This window comes from Mustela lutreola, chromosome 6 (genome assembly GCF_030435805.1).
Source record: "Mustela lutreola isolate mMusLut2 chromosome 6, mMusLut2.pri, whole genome shotgun sequence".
Lineage (NCBI taxonomy): Eukaryota > Metazoa > Chordata > Mammalia > Carnivora > Mustelidae > Mustela > Mustela lutreola.
Window position 1 is genome coordinate 445,996 of NC_081295.1, and position 9,599 is coordinate 455,594.

General features: G+C 62.7%; 1 long non-coding RNA gene across 1 annotated transcript; it reads right to left on the bottom strand.

Moving 5' to 3' along the window:
• Positions 1–547: 547 nt before the first annotated feature.
• Positions 548–8,729, bottom strand: LOC131833332 (uncharacterized). Its single transcript, XR_009354384.1, has 3 exons — positions 8,353–8,729; positions 1,298–6,418; positions 548–1,110 (listed from the first exon to the last, which is right to left on the bottom strand). It is a non-coding gene; the product is annotated as an uncharacterized LOC131833332 (long non-coding RNA).
• Between the last annotated feature and the right edge of the window lie 870 nt (positions 8,730–9,599).

Genomic DNA, 9,599 nt, shown 5'->3' on the forward strand with positions numbered 1-9,599 from the left:
TCGGAGGGGCTGGGCCTGCAGGTGACCCGGGGCAGCTGCTTGGAGGTGGTAGGGCAACAGAAAACACAGTGCGGGGCCCAGGCCAGGCCCCCGCAGGGCAGAGGGAAACTCCTAGAATCAGCCACTGCCGTCAGCAGGGCACGAGGGAAAGGGCACTCGGGCAGGGCCATGAGGGTGGGGATGGCTAGAGCCAAGGACCACTGACCCCCCAGAGCTGGGTCCGGAGGCCTCTGACCCGAGCTTTGCCCTGAAAGTGATCACGAACCTGGCAAACATTTTACTTAGGAGAGCCACGCGATCCATGTGGACTTTTGGGGGACTGGCTGGTCTCTCCTGAGAGTGGAGAAGCCCCCCCCCCCGGGGGGGAGGTCGGCTACTAGAGGTCACTGGCCAGGGCCCTGGGCTCTGGGTGAGGTCATAGGAAGGGTGTGCCCCCCAGCCTCTAGGCCCGGACCTCAGGGTGCATGGGTCCCAGCAAGGAACCCCGCTCTGGGGACACAGAGGGATTCTGTACTTGTGCCTCAAGGGGCTGCTCCAGGACCCTGGCATGGATTTGGACGGTGCAGAGTGGTGGTGGACGCCTAAGCAGGGAACGGTGAAGGCCAGTGGAAGCACCAGACATCAGGCCCTGTAGTCTGTGTCCGTTGGGGGAGCCTCCAGCAGGACAGGGGTTGGTAGACCTGGGGCCTGGGTTGGATCCTCTCAGGCCGGAGCAGAAGTGTGGTCAGGGGCCGGCAGGGCCGTCAGGGGGCAAGTGGGTGGGGGGCCCCTAGACCCTCCTGGGGACCGTGGCGGTGAAGGCGGTGACGGGCAGTGACGGACGGATGGTGATGGACGCAGGGCGAGGATGTTTTTGAGGAAAGAGTCAGCAAGAAAGTTCCGTTTTGGAACCAGATGCCATTCCTGTCAGGCGAGCAGCCTCTGGGACCGGCAGCTGTGCGGCGGCAGCGGTGGAGAAAGGGCGGCCCCAGACCCACCAGGCCTGGCGCAAGGAATCAGTGGGCCCTGCTCGTCCACTGGTGGCCCCGTCCTGCGTCGTGGCAGCAGCTGACGTGCGGTTTCTCCCGCTCGGACTCAGCACATCCCTTCACCGCAGCTCCGGGTTTTAAGCTGTGTATTTTGAAAATGGAACCGAGAGTTTTGAAATAGTTCAGGTGGAAAACCCGCAGCCTATGGCACGGCCCTGGCTCGCCTGCTCTCGGATGCTAAGGACAAACCCCCTCGTGGCGGGAGAGAAGCAGCACGGCCAGAAATTCACCCCTTCCAGAGGTCAGAGGGGACCCTCGCGGACACTCACCTACACGGTGTCCATGTGTGCCCAAGGTCAGAAGGGACACCCATGCCGTGTGTCCCGCTTCGTGCCGGAAGGTGCAGCCTGACGGAAGGTCCCGTGTTCCATGGAAGTGTGAACTTGGGCGTAAGAAAGGGCGCCATGGGTTCCCCAAAAAAGGGAGGATGAGTACATGCTGGGTCGTGGGAAAAGAACTGATTATCCATAGCTCCTGACCTGTACCTCCTAGAAACGTCTGTGAGCCTCCACTCTTACTGGTGTGGGGCTCTGCACGGTGCCCAGCGTGAAATCAGAGGTTCAGCGTCTGGGCTCGACCGGAGTGGTGCAGTGCCCCTCACACGCTCACGTCTCTGCGGTCTCAGCCACAGCACCCGGTGTCCCGCTCCCTCACCTGCACAGGGCAAACAGGAGGACAGCAAGGCTAAGCGTCTGGTCACATCTGGTCATGTCCAAAGGACAAGTGGTCACAACTCAAGTCGGGGCTTGTCTTCCCGCCTCCCTCTCTCGGGGATCCTGGCTGACCACTGGCCACAGCGGATAACTTCTCTGCCCCTGGGCGTCAGGACGTCCCCTGCACAGCACGGTGAGAATACTGTGTCCCCTGATGTCCCCAGGTTTGCGGTGGTTGCTGTGGCTAGGGGATCGGCGTGCTGGGAAAGGAAGCCTGTGGGTGTGCATGTCTGCGTTCTATCCACACAGAAATGCCGAGCGCGGCGCCGTGGCTGCTGCCGTGGCCGTGAGCTTTACCAGGCTCGGCAATGACACACTTGAGGCCCGGCTCCCAGCGCTGCTGGCAGTAACTGGAATTGGCTCTGGCCTCGATATTACCCATGTCAGGTGGACACACGGAGGCTGCTTCCTGGGGAGAAGCGGATGAGTGCCTCTGGCCTGGCCCAGGGCTGTGTGTTCAGGACACTTCGAGGTTCCCCCAGGCTGCCGAGAGCTCGCAGGCGGAGAGCACGGGAAGGAGCCGCTATTGTCAGCTTCGGAAGAACGTTGTCTGATCTGCTTTATGAGCCCTGAACACGACAACACCCAACGAGAGAAACGTTCTACGGCACATTTAACCCTTCTGAGATTGAAGGTGGACGGTCTGAGGGTCCTTTAATCCAGAGTGAAATTAGTTGGTGTTTTCACACCATCCTTGAGTCCTAACTGGCAGGGGTCTCTGCCCAAATCTTGATACCTCAGATGGGGTTACTCAGCCGCACCCCGGACTGCTGCTTCTGCTGTCTGACCTCAAGCCTGCAGCCACCCCGTTAGTGTCTGTGTTCGAGTGGAAGGAGTAAGGAGAGGAACCACCGTCTCAATCTGCCCTTCTGACCGCTCACTCGCAGGACGTGCATTTGAGGCCCCGGGCAGCCCCGACCAGGCCTGCGACGCCGCAAGCGTGTGTGCCCTCCTGCCTGCCTCTGCCGAGAGCTGGCTCCGGGCTCCCTGTGCAGCACAGACCTGGGTCCCGGGACCCCTGGGTCAGACGGCTTCTGTTGGTGTCCTGCTTCCTGAGAAGCTGCGTCGGGCACTGCGAGGTCCCTCCTCCGGTGGAAAGACCCGATAAGAGACTCGTCCGTTGGACCTGGTTGGTTTGGACACCAGTGAAGTGTGTTTTAGACAAAGAGGCCTCAGGCTGATTTTGAATGCAGCTGACTCTGATTCTGGGCCAAAAATAGTCTTTACAGATCATTCATCTGGAGCAAGACCTCACTCCCTCGTCCCCGCACATTCGTGCTCTCCCAGTGCCGCTGGGCAGCTCCGCTCAGGGATGAAAACTCATTTGAGGGACAGCCCAGTGCAAATACGGTTAGGGTACCGCCCTGCTGCCCAAGCTGAGCCAGAGCGCGCTCGCACGCGACAGGAGCCCGCGGCCCATTCCCTGGTGCTGTGAGGCCACCCTGCCTCCCGTCAGTGCACACCGTGGCCGGGGCCGGGGCTGGGGCCGCTCCGAGCCCCTCGCAGAGTGTCTGTCTACCCTACAGAGGACACGTGTGGGTGTGCGGTTCTGGACGTGGGACCCCACTCCCCAGGCTGCCTCCCGGCCACGGCACAGCCCGTCTGCTGACGGAGCACCCAGAAGGGCCCTGCTCCTCCAAGGGAACCTGACTGCCCAGCGGAGGGCTCAGGTCTCCACCGAGAGCGACCCCCTTGCCGGGAGGTAGCGAAGCAGCCATGTCGGGGAGGAGCCGTGCTCACTCCCCAGGGCAGAGCATCCGCAGGAAGACGGCGGAGGGCACGCGCTGCTCCCAGGCCTTTATTTACTCGCGGAGCCATTGATTCCGGTTGGTTTGGATTCAAATCCGTCATCTCAGACTTTGGGTCGTGAGGTCCACCTCTGTAAGACACCACCTGCTGTCCCCGGTTCTCCGGCTCCTGCCCACGGTCACCCTGAGGCCCCTTCAGCCTCTGATACCTGAGTCCTCGCCCCCCGCCCCCCATGTTCTCAGCACCTGTCCTGCCAAGCTGCCCCAGTGCAGGGACCGGCTGCCCTCCACGGCCGGGGGCTCCAGGAGCCGCACACCCGGCGGCAGCTGGAGCAGGCCCCTGAGCCGGGAGCCAGCTCTGAGGGGCCCTGGCAGTGAGCGCTGTGCCCACAGGCGGACAGGGACCGGCTGCTGTCATCTTGGTCTTGGGACAGAGTCAAGGGCTGAACTAAGTGCTCAGACTCACAGATGCTGGGCTTTTGCACATGCTGACCTGTCTCGGGGAAGTAGCTTTCGAGCTGCAGTCCTGGTCACACAGAGCTCCTTGAGGCCGCTGCCAGCCCAGGTGTCCACCACAGGGCCACACCCCGTGGATGCGCCAGTACCAGGCTGGGTGGCCTAGTAACTGAGTCCCGGGGGCAAGGGGAAGGTGAGGGTCTGGGGTCAGAGGCCAGAGTCAGTTTCCTGGAGGAGTGTGGCCTGTGCAGCCATGTGATGGGCGGGCCAGGAGGTGGGGCTGGCCTCAAGGTCCTGCTGTCGCCCTGGCCCCTGGCCATTCTGCCCTGACAGTGAGAATTTGTGAACAAGCTCGTTGCACGGCTGCTTCTGTTCCCAGGCACACACCGACCCACCGCCCCAGAGACTCCAGGCAGCCCCTGCACTGCTGTTCTAAGCAGAAATCTGGTAATCTGGCAAGTGTGGGAAACACTCATTGCGTAAGGAGCGTCTTGATCCTGCGAAGCCAGGGGAGCGGGTAACTCCCGCCGCCCAGAGACACATGCTCAGTCCCCCTGGGATCACGAGCTCAGCCGAAATGTGGTTCTGTGTCCAAACACAGAGCCTGGCCAAGTGAGCTGGGACCCTAAGGCTTCCCAGATGTGCAAGCACTCACTGCTCTCCAATTGAGAAGCTGGGTCTAGAGCCCTCGGTCCAGCAGATGAATCATTTCCACCACAGAATCCGGAACTTCCCTGCTCGAGTGGGATAGGAGGGCAGGAAGGTTCTGGGAACCCACTAGGGACTTTCTGCTCCCTGGATTCCAAGAACAGGCAACACACGTCACTGATTCCTGGACAACCGAGTGTCTGCGCCCTGGCTTCCCTGGGTGACGGCAGACGCTCCCTCCGCAAGTGCTGAGCCCTGGAGCCGCTGGTCTTCTGAAGAGAAAGACTGACCAGCCACCTCCAGTCACATTTGGGCCCAAACAAGCAGGGATTGAACACACAGAGCAGAGACCCTGCTCGTGGAGTGGACGAGCTTTCTGCTTGGGGGAGACACCCTGAGTTCTAAGAACCCCTGCCTCTGTGTTCCGAATTTGCATTCGTTTTATGAGCGATAGGTCACCTACAATTGCCCTGCCGTGTGGCACTTATGAAGTCCTTCCTAAGCACTAGGTCCCAGGTTCATCTCTGCCTGGGCCGCCCGTCCAGTCCTCACTGTGGCCCATGACTCCTGCCGTGGTCTCTCTTGTGCAGCAGAAGAAACAGCCTCTCGGGTACGGGGTCGGCACGGCCGTCCTGAAGCCAGAGCCTGCAACAGGTGTCCTGGGGTCACCTGCTCTGGGTCCTGGTCTCCTGCTGGCCTTCACTGCAGGGCACTGCGTCCTGAGCTGAGCTGACCAGGAGAGTGCCCAGGCCCACAGGGGCTCCTAGAGAGGCACAGTCTTCTCTTCCATAGGGTTGCGCAGTGAGCTGCCGAGATGCTGAGCTCTATGGACGCCTGCTCTCCCGGGAGGAGAGGCCGGTGGGGGTGTGTCAGGACGCTCCCGCCCTCCCGGGTCAGGTAGGTGCCGAGAGCAGTCCCGGCCTTCGGGGACCTGCTGCCCACGGTCCTCCCAGCAGGACACTGGGGCTCCCCCGGCCCAGACTCATCAGGGCGTCCCCTGGCTCCTCGAGCTCCAGCCACCCCTGGCCCTCACCTGAAGGGGCCGGGAGTATCGTGCTACTCCGAGCGGCTGACCCATCCGGTGGCGCGGGGACAGTCCACCACACCGGGGACGCGCGGGCACGGGCGTGGGAGGCACCCCGGTGGGCGAGGCCACCCCAACCCCACACAAGAACTCATTTCACACAGTGCATGTGCATCCGCAAAACTCTTTGAGAGCCCAGCGCATAGGAGGTCACGGCCCTTCCTTCTGTGCTGATGCCTGTAGCACGAGCTCCCAGACCCGGGCGCCCTTCATGGGAGCTCAACAATTCTCGTGTCATAAACTGTAATTTCTCAAAAGGAAAGAGCTAACGTCTCGATTTTGTCCTGCGTTTCCGCCAGCTTCACAGTTTGGCTGGACCAGGACCACTGAAGAGGAGAGTGTGTCAAAGCCTCGGTGACGCAGAGACGTTAATTACTGGCCAGTGTCACCGGCGAGCACTCCAAGACGCGAGGAAAATCCTCACTGTCCTCAGCCACGCACGTGGCCGGGGATGTAGAGCAGAAACAGCATGTGCTGCCGGCTGTGCCGGGAGCTGCCTTTTCCGTCTTGGAAGAGGGTCTGTGAGGGTGGGGGGCATCTTCCCTCGTGGTGGGTGGGATCGGAACCCCCTCTGGGAAGCACTTGTCCGCACATATTCCAAACCCTCGGAGCGCGTTGGGCGGGGTTCCCGCTGGAACTGGGTGGTCAGCAGGTGTGAGGAAATCACACGGTTTGTAGACAAAAACTCGGCTGGAAGACTGTAAGGTGCTTGTTGCAGTGTGCTTCATAACAGGGAAAAATCTGAAGCGAGAAATAAATATTTCAACAAATTATTGCATCTTGATATGACGAAATACTATGAAGTCATTAAAATGTTGTGAAGCAACCTGAGAAGAGGGTCACGCCTCAGAGGCTGGAGCCAGACCACCACTTCGTTCTGTGGGACCCCAGGCGAGTCACATAGCCTCTCTGTGCCGCAGCCCCTTCGGGGGCCGGGGCTGCCGCGTGCCCAGAAAGCTCTCGGAACCGTGCCTGGCGCACCAAGCTGCCGCCGTGACACATCGGGCGAGGAAACAGGGCATGAGGTCACACGCGCACGATTGTGTTTCTGAAGACTGTGCGCCGATGCGTCCGAAGACCGCGTACAAAATCCTGGACGGGCCGGGCCAGAAAGGCATTCAGGGTCACTCTCCCGGGTGCCGAGGTCCTGGGAACGGTCTGTACTCTCCTCGCGACCGACCCTCCTGTCTCAGTTCTCTGCAGCGGACACGGGAGGCCTTTGTAAGAACGGACTCCAGACCGGTCGTGGACGAGGCAGACGGTGCGCCCAGACGGGCCCCGTGCCAGCGTCCGGCCCTCCTCGCGGCGGGCTGTGGACCGGCTGCCCTCGCGGGCCCATCTGCAAGGTCCTGACGGGCGTCACTGTCTCGGCGCGAGATTGTCCCGAGTCGCTTCAGTATTTCAAGCAAACTTGAAAAAGCTGGGTTTTCCCCCTTTTTGTTCTTCTTCCTTTTCTGTTTTTCTTCCACTCCCGTGTTCCCTTTCAACTACATCGCTTTCCTTTCGTGATGAAACTGGGATGGAAAGGGAAGCCCCAAGTCCCGGTGTTCTCTGGCCTCGCGGCAGGACGGATGGAAACACGCGGCTGCGTTTCCCAGAAGAACCCGGAATCACGTATTTGCAAGAGTGACTTTTGCGAGACCCCAAAGCGGAAGGCTCGACCGGCAGCCGGGGCGTGTTTCGTGTGTGCGGGTCGCCGTGCGTTGTGGACCCGGCCTCCTGCTCTCCGACGTCTGACCTCGGCCACCGGGCGCCCCCCGCCCGCGGCACCCGCGGCTCCCTGACCGCCCCTCGCGGCCGCCCCTGCCCTCCCTCAGGATCCCCCAGGCAACGGCCTCCCCACGGGCTCCCCGGGCTGTCCCGAGGTGACGAGAGCCTGTCTCCTGGGAATCCCGTGGGAAACCTTCCCTTTTCTCCGTCCACAAGCGCGTCTGCCTCCCGACTCCTGGCCCGGCCGGCTCCGGCGTCATCGCCCACGCGGATGCGCTCCTGCTCCTTGGCCGGGGCCGCTCCGTCTCCTGTCCTGTCCTGTCCTGTCCGCGGCCGCTTCACACGTGCGGGGCGCCCGGAGGGAAAATGGTCCCCAGAGTCCTTGATGGCCTCACAGTGCGCCTGCGGGGTGCGGGCCGGGCTCTCGAGCGCTGGGACCACCGAGTGTCCCTGGTGCTTCTGCAGCTCCCAGCTCCAGCCTGGTGGCGCAGCCACAGTCCCCCGAGAGGAAGCCCCCGCGCGCCTTTCACTCTGTCCACTGCCTCTCTCAGGACCTCGCCCGCCTGACGCCGCCTGACCCCGCCTCGTCTCACCTGACCCCGCCCCCTCTCACCTGACCCACCCGGCCCCGCCCCCTCTCACCTGACCCCGCCCCCTCTCACCTGACCCACCCGGCCCCGCCCCCTCTCACCTGACCCCGCCCCCTCTCACCTGACCCCACCCGGCCCCGCCCGCTCTCACCTGACCCCGCCCCCTCTCACCTGACCCACCCGGCCCCGCCCCCTCTCACCTGACCCCGCCCCCTCTCACTTGACCCCGCCCCCTCTCACCTGACCCACCCAGCCCCGCCCCCTCTCACCTGACCCGCCCGGCCCCGCCCCCTCTCACCTGACCCCGCCCCCTTTCACCTGACCCGCCCGGCCCCGCCCCCCCACCTTACACACCCTCACTTCATCCCACCTCACCTCAACCCCAAGCCGAGGCGAGAGGCCGCAGGTGAGCCGTCCCCGCCGACACCCTGGTCTCCGAGCTCCAGCCCCGTGGCCGTGAGCGACTCGGCTTCCGCGGCCGCGCTGCCCCGCACGGTTTGCTGCGGGAGCCCTAGGCGGCCGGCACGGGGCTCCGGGTTCTCCAGGAGGAGGGACGGCCCGGGACAGGGCAAACGGGGCCTTCGTGTTTCGCTCCCCGCTCTGCTCACTAAAACACAGGAGGATGTGAGGAAGTCAGTGAATTCTTCAAGCCCCGGTTTTATCTGGAAAAAAGAAAAAGAGGAGACGTAGAGCGCGTGGCCTGGTCACCTGCAGAGACGCCGGCGCCCGCGCTCGTGCCCACGCGGCACTTACACTTGAATCAGATTTCCGGGACGAGGCAGCGATCCGGCTTCCTACGCTGCGTTTGGAAATGTGACCCTTCCCGGGGCGCCTGGGGGCCACAGTGGGTGAAGCCTCTGCCTTTGGCTCAGGTCATGATCTCGGGGTCCTGGGATCGAGCCCCGCATCGGGCTCTCTGCTCGGCGCGGAGCCTGCTTCCCCCTCTCTCTCTGCCTCTCTGCCTGCTTGTGATCTCTGTCTGTCGGATAAATAAATAAAATCTTTGGGAAAAAAAAATTTGTGACCTTTCCTGGGACATCTGGGGGCCTCACCTGGTTAAGCGACTGCCTTCAGCTCCGGTCATGATCCTGGGGTCCCAGGACCCAGCTCTCTTCTCAGCGGGGAGCCTGCGGCTCCCTCTGCCGCTGCCGCTCCCCTGCTCGTGCCCTCTCTCTCTCTCTCTCCACCCCTTCCCCATAAAAAAATAAATGAAATCTTAAAAAAAAAAAAAAAAAAAGGAAGTGTGGCCTTTCCCTTGCACTCTGCAGGGGAGACGGGGCAGCTTTGGGCAGCGGCCCGGCGAGTGCAAGGCTGGGAAGTCCATCGTGACCCATCCTGCTGGCCACTTGTTTGCAAATAAGGTTTTACCGGTCACGGCCGCGCTCACCCGTTCGTTCACGTCCATGTCGCCTCCGCGGGGCAGCGGCAGAGCCCGAAGGGGTGGGCGACTCTGAGTCGAGCAGCTTCCCGCATCCCCGGTCTCCCGGAGGGCGGCGTGCGGTGAGGCTGCGATCCTGGCGCGCGGCCCAGCGGCGGGGGCCTCCGGCGTTTCCGCGGGCAGGACCGCAGGCTCACGCGGGCGTCATCACGCTCCCCTCAGGGACGGTGAGCAAGCAGGTGCG